This window comes from Tachypleus tridentatus, chromosome 13, assembly GCF_004210375.1.
Source record: "Tachypleus tridentatus isolate NWPU-2018 chromosome 13, ASM421037v1, whole genome shotgun sequence".
NCBI classification, from domain to species: Eukaryota; Metazoa; Arthropoda; class Merostomata; order Xiphosura; family Limulidae; genus Tachypleus; species Tachypleus tridentatus.
Genome location: NC_134837.1, coordinates 100,557,195 through 100,570,419, shown reverse-complemented (window position 1 = coordinate 100,570,419; position 13,225 = coordinate 100,557,195). Strand labels below are relative to the sequence as shown.

Below are 13,225 nucleotides of genomic sequence, written 5' to 3'. Positions count from 1 at the left end.
GTGTGAATCATAGTTTTGTGTAACTAACTAGCAACACGAAAACTACGTGTTAAGATAATCCCAACGGGAAGAAATGTGATCAGAGTGATAGGTAAACAGTACTTTCTTTTTTAATCGTGGTTCAAAATCCTTAAACAAATGCCAAAAAAAAACAATATATATATATATATATATAATTATATAAAAATATGAGCTAAGCGTTGCTATACATGAAATACACAGATCATGTTTACCAATTATTTTCCTTATCAATTTTCATAAAGACAAAAAACATAAATTATACTGAAACAAAAAATAGAGCTAGGACTAAACCAATATTGACGAAGACTAGAAAGTCCTTTGGTTTTGTTTATGACAAAGTTGATGAGACTATTTGCCTTCATCTCCAGTTTTAAACTGCAGACCAGAGGGAAACAACCGACTGGTAGCACACACAGACAACTTTTGTTATACTTTTTTCCCCACTGAATAGTTGGATTGACCGTTAAATTATAACGACCCAAATGGCTGGAAGGATGGTCATGTTTGAGACAGGGCTTCAATTCCGCAACCCACAATTTGCGAGTCGAGCTCCCTAATCACCAGACCTCTACAACTAGTTAGGTAGCCAAACAAATACGTTGCCCAAGGAGTATGTTATCTGACGAAGAAACCAGTCTGGCATTCAACAATAACGGACAGGACTTTGACCTAAAAAAGATTCACTTCTAGGGCATGTAGTCAACAATTCACATGCTAGACAATCTTTTATCTTTACTTTGTATTCGGGTTATGTTCCCACAGAGTAACAAATAAAAAAAGAAAACAAAAAGATTATAAACAAAGAAATAATCGTTCGTTACAAACTACTACATTTTATAAAAAAACTCTAGTAGCACGACTTAACAAAACTTATTTCTGAAACCGTCACAAAATTATATGCACACTGAAGTCAAAAGATACTGATCCAGAGCTTCTTAATATTACCAAAAATGACAAACAACTAGCCTCAAATATAACCTAAATTTTCGGAGAAACAGAAAACGATGCCGTGTCATATAAGTTTGAAGGTCTAGACAAACCTGGCGTTTAGCTGACTTTAAACTTCATCTTCAGTGTACAACATAAAACTATAATTAATAAGGTTATCCGAATATTTTCTCTTTATACGTAATAATAATAAATATTGCAACCTATATTTGCACATATACATCAGTATTCCAATATTTCATATTTCTTGCGAATACGTAGTCCCTCACCTTTCTATGACTACCGCACGTGGTACAAGATTGTATCTCGGAAAGGTTTTGGTGAATGAATATATGACTATATATATATATATATATATATATATACTGCGTCACATCTGCTTTGCAGCTCTCTCGGATCATCTCCACGTTTCATCCAATTACTTGTTGCTGGGAGACAAGAGTGCGCGTGACAGTGTGCAGGAACCTCGTTCCTACTACAAGGCGCCCCCCAGCGGCACCAAATAGAGCTCTATACAATTAGAGTTGAAGAGGTTACTTGACTGCAGAAAACGGATTAGTATGATGGTTGTTCCCTAAAGGCCTGTCATACTACAGATGATGGCTGCCTCTAAGCGTTACCAGTTAGAAACAGATAAGACATTCAGCCAACTTCATTATCTGACGATGCTACAATACAAGCCTGCCTGATTCACTCAAGAAAAACTAAGTTGGTAGATACTTCAGTCTTGATCAAATAGTCAAAGAAGCAGTGATTTTTTCAATAAAAACGAGACCAAACATAACGTGCTCGCTCGCATACATAACAACACAAAGATAACTACTGAATTTTGTAAACTGACAATCAATTTGATATTTTTTTAAACCACAGTCAATTTAGCATTCCATCGTTAAAAACAAAATAGAACCTTTAAACTCGGTTTTCATAACCGTTTTTCTTTTTCATATATAATGGGGCGGTTTACATTATAAGAATATTTTGAACATTGACAACAATATTCGATTTTTCGTTGAAGCCACTGAAATATGAGCAGTTCGATTGTCTTGCGTCATTTGGTAAGCTGTCTTACTGCAAGGTAATGTACCATTTTCCAGCCAAATAGAGTTTGTTTGTTTTTTCAGATAGCGATCAACACATTTTTTTTTTAAAATATACACAGTAATAAACAATACAGAACCAATTAGATACAAAATAATATCCAGTGTGCGTCACTTGTAAATGGTACAGACAAACTCGGGATTATTCAAAACATAGATTGGGTCCTTTTTTTCCAGCAATCAAAACTTCACTTAATCTTTTGTTATATTAATAACACTGTTAACGTGAGAGAAAGAGTCAATATAGTAGAAAACTGCTCTTTTTTACATCTATATCTTAAGTAAGATGATGGCAGAACGTGAAAGAAAGAGTCAATTTAGTAGAAAACTGCTCCTTTATACATCTATATCATATGTAAGATGATGGCAGAACGTGAAAGAAAGAGTCAATATAGTAGAAAACTGCTCCTTTATACATCTATATCATATGTAAGATGATGGCAGAACCAAAATCTCACCAACTCCACAGCACCTTCCAGAAGTTGATTCATTATTCGCTAGAATTGTGTTGTTCTTGTTTTTTTAATTTAAGCCTGGTATTCTAAGTAGCGATATTTAGTAATTTATTGTAATTATGTTTGGGAGAAAATAAAAATGCAACAGTTAAATCCTCACACAAACAAGGCTGTCTTTAACCAGACTTTGATACGAGTTTTCATCAATCCGGACATAATTCTCAGATAACAGGAGAAAAAAAAGCAAAACAACAACAAGAAGAAAAAAAAACATATCTCGTTCCATTATACGCACGAACAATATTTGCAATCCTATATGGGATTAGGAACGTGGTAATTTGAAACAAATCAAACACGAAATCTGACTTTGTATGTGCCTGAACAGAAGTGGTACGGGAAAAGCAGCAAGCACGAACAAATAAAGAAAACTCCAATCTTGGTTCGTAGAAAAGAAAGCGAACATCATAACTGGCTAATCATGCACGTGAACGAAACATATGAAAGATCTACAAGTCAGAATGCCATCAGAGATAGAAAATAAACAAGGAATTTAACCGACTGATATTCATAAAAGCTTAAACTGTCCAGAGGGAAAAAATCAAATCAACGACAATAACAACAAAATATATAGGGAAGACGGTATACACGTTACCCGCCTATGAACATCCACTAATAGAAAATAATCACTAAACATTTTGGTCAAGCAAAATCTGTTAAAACTGGATCTTAATCATCTCAGGTTTTATATCACGTAATAAATACTCAAGAAATTTTAAAGGACGATTGTATTATGTGCCCCATTTATATTCGAAACTTTATGAAAACAAAGTTTTCTATATAAAGTATGTGCTTTATTTAGTGAAGAAATTAAGAAACGTTTGTGCTATAAAATTAGAGCAGGCAAGATCACTTATCAAATGAAAAACAATAACAAGAAAAACTAAAAAACAACAGAACATCCATTTTAAATTGTGTGTTAAAACGATTTTATTATCAGCACAAATACGAGTTATCGTAAACAGATTTTCCTTGTACGTAGGGCGTAATCTATGGTTCATCTTGTATCTTATCAATCGCTGGCCAATTGTGATGTAATAAAAGTGTTCGAATTCTTAGCTTCATCCAGGAAATGGGAGATAGATCCCAAAACACAGAACGCCAGTAAACAGATACATTAATTAATAACATGCCATAACTGAAATATCTTGATATCGTTATCAAAACAACAACAACAAATCTCCAATATCAAACGCTTTGCATAAGCCTTACTAAATCCAGATCATTCTCGGATAAAAAAAAGAAGGAAAAAATCATAAAAATTGTCTCAGGACAACACAGAGATGACATTTTATCAGTCGTTCAGTGGTAAGTTTGAGAAGTTGCAGCACCACAATTAGCTGCGATGTGTACAGTTCGAGCAGCCAATTGTGCAACTTTATGTTTAAACACACAAATGCATGGGAGAAAGCATATATTGTCGCTGCTCAAATTAAAAGGGTCTCTAGGGTACAGGTTATAATGTGGGATATAAAATGTACTCTTTGTTTTGAAGGTGACTGAGAAGAAGGGCCCACATTGCGGTGGGGATACACCAACAGTCTTAACCTCCATTTACTACTCTCAAGTGAAGAAATTCATGAATAATATTAATAATAATTAAATAAGAAAATAATCAGAAGAAAGAGAAATTAAGAGAGCAAGATGTGGGTGCTCAAGCCCACAACGTCCCACATCTATATCACCCTTAAGCCCACAACGTCCCTCATCTATATCACCCTTCACTGTCTGCAGACATTTGTGGGAAGGTGATTGCTCTCCAAAGTAATAAAAAAAAAGAAATAATTATAGTAAGGTTTTGTTTGTTTTGAATTTCCCAGTAAAGCAATGTAAGACTTGAGGGAAGACAGCTAGTCATCACCACCTACCGCCAACTTGAGCTCCTCTTTTACCAAAGAATAGTGGGATTAACCGTTACATTTAAACTCACCCACGGCTGAAAGAGCGAACATGCTCGGGGTGACGGAGGTTCAAACCCGCAACCTTCAATTTACGAGTCGAGCGCCCTAATCACCTGGCCGTGCGAGACCATAATAGTAACGTAATACCACTTGTGGATAACTAACATAAACATACACCCTGAGGATGGTAAGTAAGTTTAACTTGTTTTTGGTTATTAGAAAATATCATCGGTTAGAGATTGGATTTGATGTTTCTAACGCAGTCCTTTTGATTTTATTTTACATGACTGTTGAGTATTAATATTGTCTCTCTCTATGTATATATATATAGTTTGTTTGTAGTTCAGCACAAAGCTACATAAAGATGCATCTGTGCTCTGCCCACCACCAGTATCGAAACCTGGTTTATAACGTTATAAGTTCGCAGACATATCGCTCTGCCATTGGAGAGCATACTTGTATTCAGATTGTGCTTCAAATAACAAATTTCAAGGTTGTGTGTAAAGAGAAACTTATGCGCCTATTGTTCACATAAATCACTTGACTTGCATTTACCTTACTTTATACTGTAACTTGATACCAGGAGATTTCGTATCAATAACTTGTAGTTCAGGAAACACGCTTAGTTTATAACGTTATTAATCTCAGGAAAAGTTTCATGTTCAAAATAAAATTCTAACGAGATCAGTTTGTTTAAAGACACATGTAGAATTACCTTTAGATATTGAAGTTAAAAATGCTACTCTTTCACATAAACAGATATATACGCTTGTATAATTATAATTGCATACTGAAAGTGACGTGAAAATGCCCTGCAGAGGATAAACCAGTGACAGCCATGTGCAGAGAAAACCAGGATCCAGACGTCAATCAACTTCCGTTTCAGTGCAGACAATTATCCAATCCAGCTTATCAAAAATAGACAGGTTTAGGAAAGTTTTGAGTAATCCCACAAGCGGAATGTACTAGTGGCCACAAAGTCTCAAGATAAGAGTTTGAAACAGGAAATGAACCATCCGTCGGCCCTGTCTACAAGTAATCATCTCACACAACTGAACAGAAGGAGGTGTTAATAAGCAGTTGCTCCTGTGCGTTCACATGGTTCTGCGATTGTAATTTGAGACAAGACAATGCGACGAAACCGTCAAATGACAGCTCTCAAGGACTACAAGACGAATCATAGCAATTATAGATAAAAGATGAAAAAGGTAATATCTATCTTGAGTCTCAAATACGTAAACGTTCATTAAGAAAACCATGATGAAATGTTAAAGAGCCAAATATATTACCAAAGCATGAATAAATTTAAGCAAGAAAAGTGAAATATATAGATATATATTTTGGGGTGATAGATATTTCACTAATACAAAAACACAACCTATAGTTGTGAAAACTGTAGAGTAAAAAATCAACAACAACTAATGTGGACGTAACAAAATATTTGCACCCGAACTGGCACTAGTTTCCAATGTACAAACGCCATAGCGTTGCCTTGGTAACTGCCCAAACAGAAGGCACGCATTTTAAGCGGCGACTGTGGTAGAGAAAATGAAAGAAATCGGATTACGTAGCCATTAGTTTGAGCTAGAACGTATTCTACTACCAGTAATTTACGCACGATTGCACGAGCTATTCTACGTACTGGATCTTTCAAAATGGATTTTGGGCATGAAAAGCAAATTTTTCACTGTTAAATACGGCTAAAAAAAATCGCAAAAGAAAAAAAAAAGATCTAAACTTACTAAAGAATAAAATATTTCCATAAGAAAACTTAATTAAATCTGTTACTAAAGTGCAATATAAGAGAGGAAAAAAAATGAAAGCCGGGATAAAGATATTAAGGAACACGGTGTAGACCATCTGATTTCACTGTTTAACATAGATCAAGCATGATACCAACCTGAGAGGTGACTGACCACTGAAGAATAGAATTTAACCATCTTATCAGTAAATAACATCATGAAGACATGATTGTGGCTTGAGAGACATTCTTTAATGTGTCTAATCTGTACAGGCGTCAATGATGAGAGCATAAATCTCTACTAGTAAGAACTTATCATTTCGTTAATCTACTATATTCGCGTCTCTTGCAATAAACTTGCTGCCTCCCACATGATCCACCCATCTGGGTGGGGCAAGGTAAAAGTTAGGAGGCTCACAATACGGTTCTGAAAGTATAGTTGAGGGGGTTAGCACATGCGCTCACGGAAAACATGCACAACTGACTGTGAAATATATGAAGAAAACCAAACAAACAACAAAAACCAAAAATATAGATGGACTTAATAAAGTTTTTTTTTCAAGTTATGTAACTAAGCCTAACAAATATTCAGCTTATAATGTCCAGCACGAGCTACGCCTTCTATATGGATCGATTCACGTCCACTCAGAAAACGCACAAGACCGTGGGAAAAAGACAAGAAATTTAGGTGTGTCAGGATTTTAAAAACGAAATAAGTGCTATAATATTCTTTAGACAAAAGACCTATACGTAAAAAGGCGTGTCAGTTTTTTGACGAAAACGAATAGTGTATAGGTATACCTAAGTTCTTCATATAGGTTTGCTTATTTGTTTTTGGAATTCCGCGAAAAGCTACACGAGGACTATCTGCACTAGACGTCCCTAACTTAGCAGTGTAAGACTAGAGGGAAGGCAGCTAGTCATCACTATCCACCATCAACCCTTGCGCTACTCTTTTACCAACGAATAGTGGGATTGACTGTAACGTTATAACGCCCCCTCGGCTAAAAAAAGGGGATTATATTTGGTGCGACAGGGATTTGAATCCGCAACCCTCATATTATGAGTCGAGCGCCCTAACCACCTGGCCATACAGGACCCTTCATATAGGTAGAAAAATAATGACTAAAAACGTGTGGTACACTAAACATTGTCTGAAAAATCGACTTCATAAACAAGAGAACAAGAAAAATTACCATTTGCCAGAATATTTAACAGCGAAAGTAGGTTTCCAATGACGCTGAAAAGTCATTATTTATACTTAACGTATCTTAAAGCCAATCTGAATAACACGGTACTTTTACCATAAAAAAAAGTGTCACCATACTCTGGCTCGCAATATTCTTAAACCAAAACCTCTTATGTCGCTACACAAAATCCTACAATCTGGTATTACGAGATTTCAAAGTACCTGGTTCATATACTTAACCGTAATTGTTGATGCACTCAGCCATAAAATTGATGACGGCGTCTTCGAGTGAAGTACATAACTTGAGTGCAAAAATAATTTAATGTCAATTTAAATGTTAAATTTGGATGCATCCTCTCATCTATTCCGCATGCGCAGAAAGTGTATCTAAAATATAATAAGGGTACACTTTCGGTAATGTCATTATTATCATATATCCATTTAATGCGCGATGACCTCTTGATATTGGCTTCTGGCTCTAAATAGTCTTGTTTCCCAGAAAACAGCACTGCTGAAGCGTTAGAAATCGAGCTTTCATTCGTTTTTCAGCTATTAAGTAGAAAAATACACAAGCAAGCACAAAGACAGGAAGAAAGTACTGAACATAAAAACACACGTAAAGAAAATTACACATGGTCATGGTATCACAATGTTATAATTGTTTTTTTTTTTCGCCCATCCAAAAATTAAAATGGGTACTTGAAAACATCGGCGCACACTTTTCAGTGTGATAAGAAGCTTTTGAAGAAATTTGATATTCTAAATCTAAATAAGAAAAGCACGTGACGTTTGAAAACTGATCTAATTAATGGTTTTACTAGATGTTCTAGATGTTAAATTTGTAACTTCTCCCATGTGGTACACGTCAAATCATCACAGATATCCCAATTGTAAGTCAGTTGAGTAACAGGGCTTTACCTCACACTTGCGATATTACTAGAACGTAGCTTTACCACAAACGAATGAGGTTATTTTGGTTTTGATTAACATATCTTACAAGTACCCCATTAAATATAGAATGAAAAATTTATTAAAGCGATGTTACCATAATCTTTCAATAAACTGGCATTAAGTTACATAATTATAAGAATTTCTGTTGTCCATAGTTGTCTTTAGACTGCGAATTAACGATATCTCTCCTTCTGTAACTTTCACTGTTTCTCACAGTCTTATCCGCTCGTCAAAGTTAACGTAAGAATATGTATATAAATTTCAAAACAAAACCTGCAAAATAACACTTCCATATCTATAGGCCCTCAAGTGACGGTTGCTAGGGTAACGCTGTCCATAACAATATGATAAAGTCATGTTGCCTATAGAGACGTCGCGGGTAGATCCGTGCCTGTCAATAACGAGACCGTCATTATGTATATATCATATTTTTAAGCTCCTGAATCTTCCACGCCTGCCTACTTCTCTCAGTGCAAGTAATAAATAGTTTATAAATATACATATTTTTGCAGATGTGGTACATCAGTTAGTGTTGGTTTTTGTTTATGTAAAAAACATGAAAAACACGGATTAAAAAATCTAGAAACACGAGTTTTTTTTCTGAACAGGTAGTGAAGTCTGATGTAAAATGATGTGTGATCCTAGTTCGAATTTTAATATATCTACTTTGTAATCTTTCATTTTCGGCTGAGGATGGCCAAGCTTACGGGAAGATATTAGCCCAAATTACGATAAAAATGTCCTACCAGGCAGTAAGCCTTTGTAATCTTCGAGATAGAGATGTTTGTTTTATGCAGTTCTGTTCACACTCTCATTTGTATATCAGTTCTATCGTTAAAGGCTTAGCTGATACAGTTCGAAACTATGATCGTTCTTTATTGGTCGTGGCGTGATTTTGTTATTTACCGATACGTGACAAGTATTAAAAACAATAGCCCTTTCTATTAGGAATGCGCATCCTCCATTCTTTAAACAGAAATCAAATCACCATTATAACGCACACTCGATACATGCCATTCATTGGTAGACTTTCGACACGAATGTCATAAAGACAGATATAATGGAAGTTCCTCCATTCTTTTAACGCGCAAATATAGGTTTCAAAATTTAAATGCTTTGATTTTTTATTAACTTCCCATCAGAGCAAATTATGTATTTACGGTGAAATTAAAAATCATCCTATCAACCTTGAAACTATGAGACTGCAATACAATTACCACCACAATTTAACATAAAAAGTGAAAGCAAATCTGTATACCAAATAATACACACGCTAGAAGATTCAACCAAGAACTGAGTGTCAGGATGAGATTTTACTACTAAACATAAACAGGGCATTCAATATTGGAGATAATTCTGAATGAACTAAGTTTACAAAAGGAAGCACGTGACCATATATATATATATACACAATCCTAATGGAACATTCAATAACCTCCATTAGAATATTAAAAACTGTAGGTTTTAGAGTGCCTATAGTTGTAAAGAGTTTCACCAGATTATGGATTTATCTTTCCATAGCCAAGAAAGAAAACGATGATGTATTATAGTGACAGTTAACTTGCTGGTGATATCCATCCTTTGTCAACTGGTTAGATACTTTTTACAAGACTACAATCATGTCTCTGCGGCAGAAAAATCCCTATGGATCCGACATGATACGCCTGAATCATTAGGTTACCCTGACAACGACTGCCATAGTGTTAGAAGATCCTGTATGAAATGATTTAACGTTGACAGTACGGTTCACCATCAGAGAGAGAGAAAAAAAAGTTTTGACAACCATTTTAGATTAATGCCCTTCTATAAAGGGTGTTTATTATAACGAATACTGCCATTTTATCGGGAGAAGATAAACGGTACAGTTACTGAAACGTTGCAATCCAGTTTTTAAGTTTGGTTTGTTTTGAATTTCGCGCACAGCTACACGAGGGCTATCTGCCCTAGCCGTCCTTAGTTTAGTAATGTAAGACTAGAGGGAAGGCAACTAGTTATCCCCGCCCATCGCCAACTCTTAGGCTACTCTTTTACCAACGAATAGTGGAACTGACCGTCACATAATAACGCCTCAACAACTGAAAGGGCGAGCATGAATAATGTGACAGGGATTCGAATCCGCAACCCTCGGATTACGAGCCGAGTGCTTTAACCACCTGGTCATGCCGGGCCCCAGTTTTTAAGTCGCTTGCAATTTGCTAAGTTTAAACACACCAGAAAGATAGGAGGAGTTAAAAGAATTAACATCTTGGATATTTTGTTCTATTTTTCATGATTTTAATTAATATTACATGAATATATACATGTAGGCCATGCGCTATTATCTTTTTAAAATAAATCTAACCTTCTATTTTTGTATATCTTTTACGCCCTTCGCTTCAGCAAAAGTTTTGAGATAAAAAAAATATACAGAACATACATGAGCACCAAGTGTGTAGCTCTTTCCTGCAAACAAAGATGCAAAGATATATAGCATGCTCCCATTTTAAATCATGTGAAAGAAATTCCGTGAATGGAATATACCCAACCCAACTACAATAAGAACTTTGTCCCTGGGCCTCTCCAACTGGCGTGTCACCAGCTGCTTCGGTTCACGTGATACTTGTTGAACGGGTTTCTGTCTCTGTCATTTCTACACGAGCGTTATTGTTAATGTCTGTTGAATGTCAGGGTACAGTTTTCCCAGTCACAAGTCATAAGTACGAGTACAGTACAATGGAAGAGAAAGAAGCAGGAACCATGTGAATCACTGAAAATTAGTAAATTATCGAAATATTTAAAACTACACCTCTTAGTATTGCACTGCAAATACTTATTTTTACATTGTATCTTAAGATATTGTTGAATAGCTTTATACATGTACTTCACAATAACAATGTTGAGAGGTTAAAAATAATGCATTAGTCTTTCATATTATAACGTATTATTGTAATTTTAAACACGACATTATTTATTCCATAGCTATTTTAACATTTACAAGTTGCTAAATAACATGAGTAAGAGTTGTGTTTCTAAATGATTTTGCTATATGATTTGCGCATTCAATAGTTGGTATTAACAAGTAATTTTGAAACTGTATATATAAAAAAGTAGCTCAACTATTTTTCCACTTTACTACAAAAAGCGGTTTGTATCGTTCACTTAAAACAAGAGATAAAAACAAACAAACAAAAACACTAGTTCACCGGATAGCAAAATTTAACGTAACTTTAAAATTAACGTTACTTTTGTTTTATTTCTTACCACAAATTTCACAGATGGCTATCTGTGCTTTGTTCCGCCGTGGGAAATCGAACCCCACATTTTAGTCTTATAATTACTTTTATTTGCTCTTTAACTACCGGAAGAAAAACTGATATACTACAGTCACAAACTATAGTAGCAAATGGAAAAGACTGGTTTGGTTTGTTTTGAATTTCGCGCAAAGCTACACGAGGGCTATCTGTGCTAGCCGTCCACAATTTAGCAGTGTAAGACCAGAGGGAAGGCAGCTAGTCATCACCACCCACCGCCAACTCTTGGGTTACTCTTTTAACAACGAATAGTGGTATTGACAGTCACATTATAATGTCCCCACGACTGAAAGGACGAGATGTTTGGTGCGACGGGGATTCGAACCGGCGACCCTCGGATTACGAGTCGAGTGCCTTAACCACCTGGCCATGCCGGGCCACTTGGAAAACATCACGGGTATTAAATGTCAAGGAGTAAACTATAAACATATGATTATTAAAGTAAGGATAAATTTCTAATGCCGCTATCAATGCATACAGAAATTTACGTAAATAATGTCTGCTGCTATAAAGATATACTGCGCACTCTACTGTCTTAAATAAGTTTACGTAATGTTTATAAGAAAATGAAATGTGGATGGTATAATTCGTGATGACAAGAAGCCTATCTGACGTAACATTGTATTCTAAAGATGACGAGAAGCCTATCTGACGTAACATTGTATTCTAAAGATAACGAGAAGCCTATCCGACGTAACATTGTATTCTCAAGACGGCTGGTATGGGTATTAAAACTTTAATTAAAATATGTGTGTTTGTGTTTTCTTATAGCAAAGCCACATCGGGCTATCTGCTGTGTCCACCGAGGGAATCGAACTCCTGATTTTAGCGTTGTAAATCTGTAGCCTTACCGCTGTGCCAGCGGGTGAAATTATTTAAAATATAGGACAGAACAGCATTTTGACCTTCTTAGATCATTTTCAGGTTAGCATATTCTTTGTTAACCTGAAGATGGTCTAAGAAGGTCGAATTGTTGTTCTGTCCTTCATTTTGATTAAAGTTTGAACACAATACCAGCCGTCTTGAGAATACAAGATGTGGATGGAGTTCTGATTAGTAGGATGTGAGGCTGCTGAGAAAAACTCTAGTTCTGACAGTCAGCTTATCTTATGAACACAACTCCGTTGCAGGTCTCATAACGCCAGGATTAGTCACAAATCACCAATGACAATATCCCTTTCCCCTGACACCTGCTGCACCAGGCTGTTGCCGGTAACCATAGTAACAAATAAAACTTTAGAGATGATTGGGCTCAGCGACCGAACTAAAGACACAACTAAGTGTAAATGATGTGATAATGTACACATACGGTTTGCTCAGAGAGTGGAGATGCTAATGCGACAGTGCCAACAGCTACACAAGTATCTGTACGCACATGTTAACATACGCTGCCATACGCTCCCCTCCGAGCACCACTTCAGTAGACTTGATACACATCTCAACGTATTCAAATTGCCTAATGATTCATGTGTAATATTATACAGCAAATTACGAAAATAATTTTCTATTTTCATATTTGTAAGTTATTATTCAAACTACTTTTGCTAAATAAAAACATTCTATCAGCTGTGTACG

General features: G+C 35.7%; 1 protein-coding gene across 5 annotated transcripts in view; it reads right to left on the bottom strand.

Annotated features, from left to right (window-relative positions):
• The window catches only part of LOC143236602 (plexin-A2-like), a 226,557-nt gene that overhangs the window by 79,242 nt on the left and 134,090 nt on the right, over positions 1-13,225 (bottom strand). Inside the window, exon 1 of one of the 5 annotated variants that reach the window (XM_076474911.1) lies at positions 1,239-1,294. The exons of the other annotated variants lie outside the window; for them this stretch is intronic. The gene's annotated coding sequence lies outside the window, so the exon portion shown is untranslated. Of the gene's footprint in view, positions 1-1,238; positions 1,295-13,225 lie in introns of those variants that run through there. 5 annotated transcript variants of the gene reach the window in all.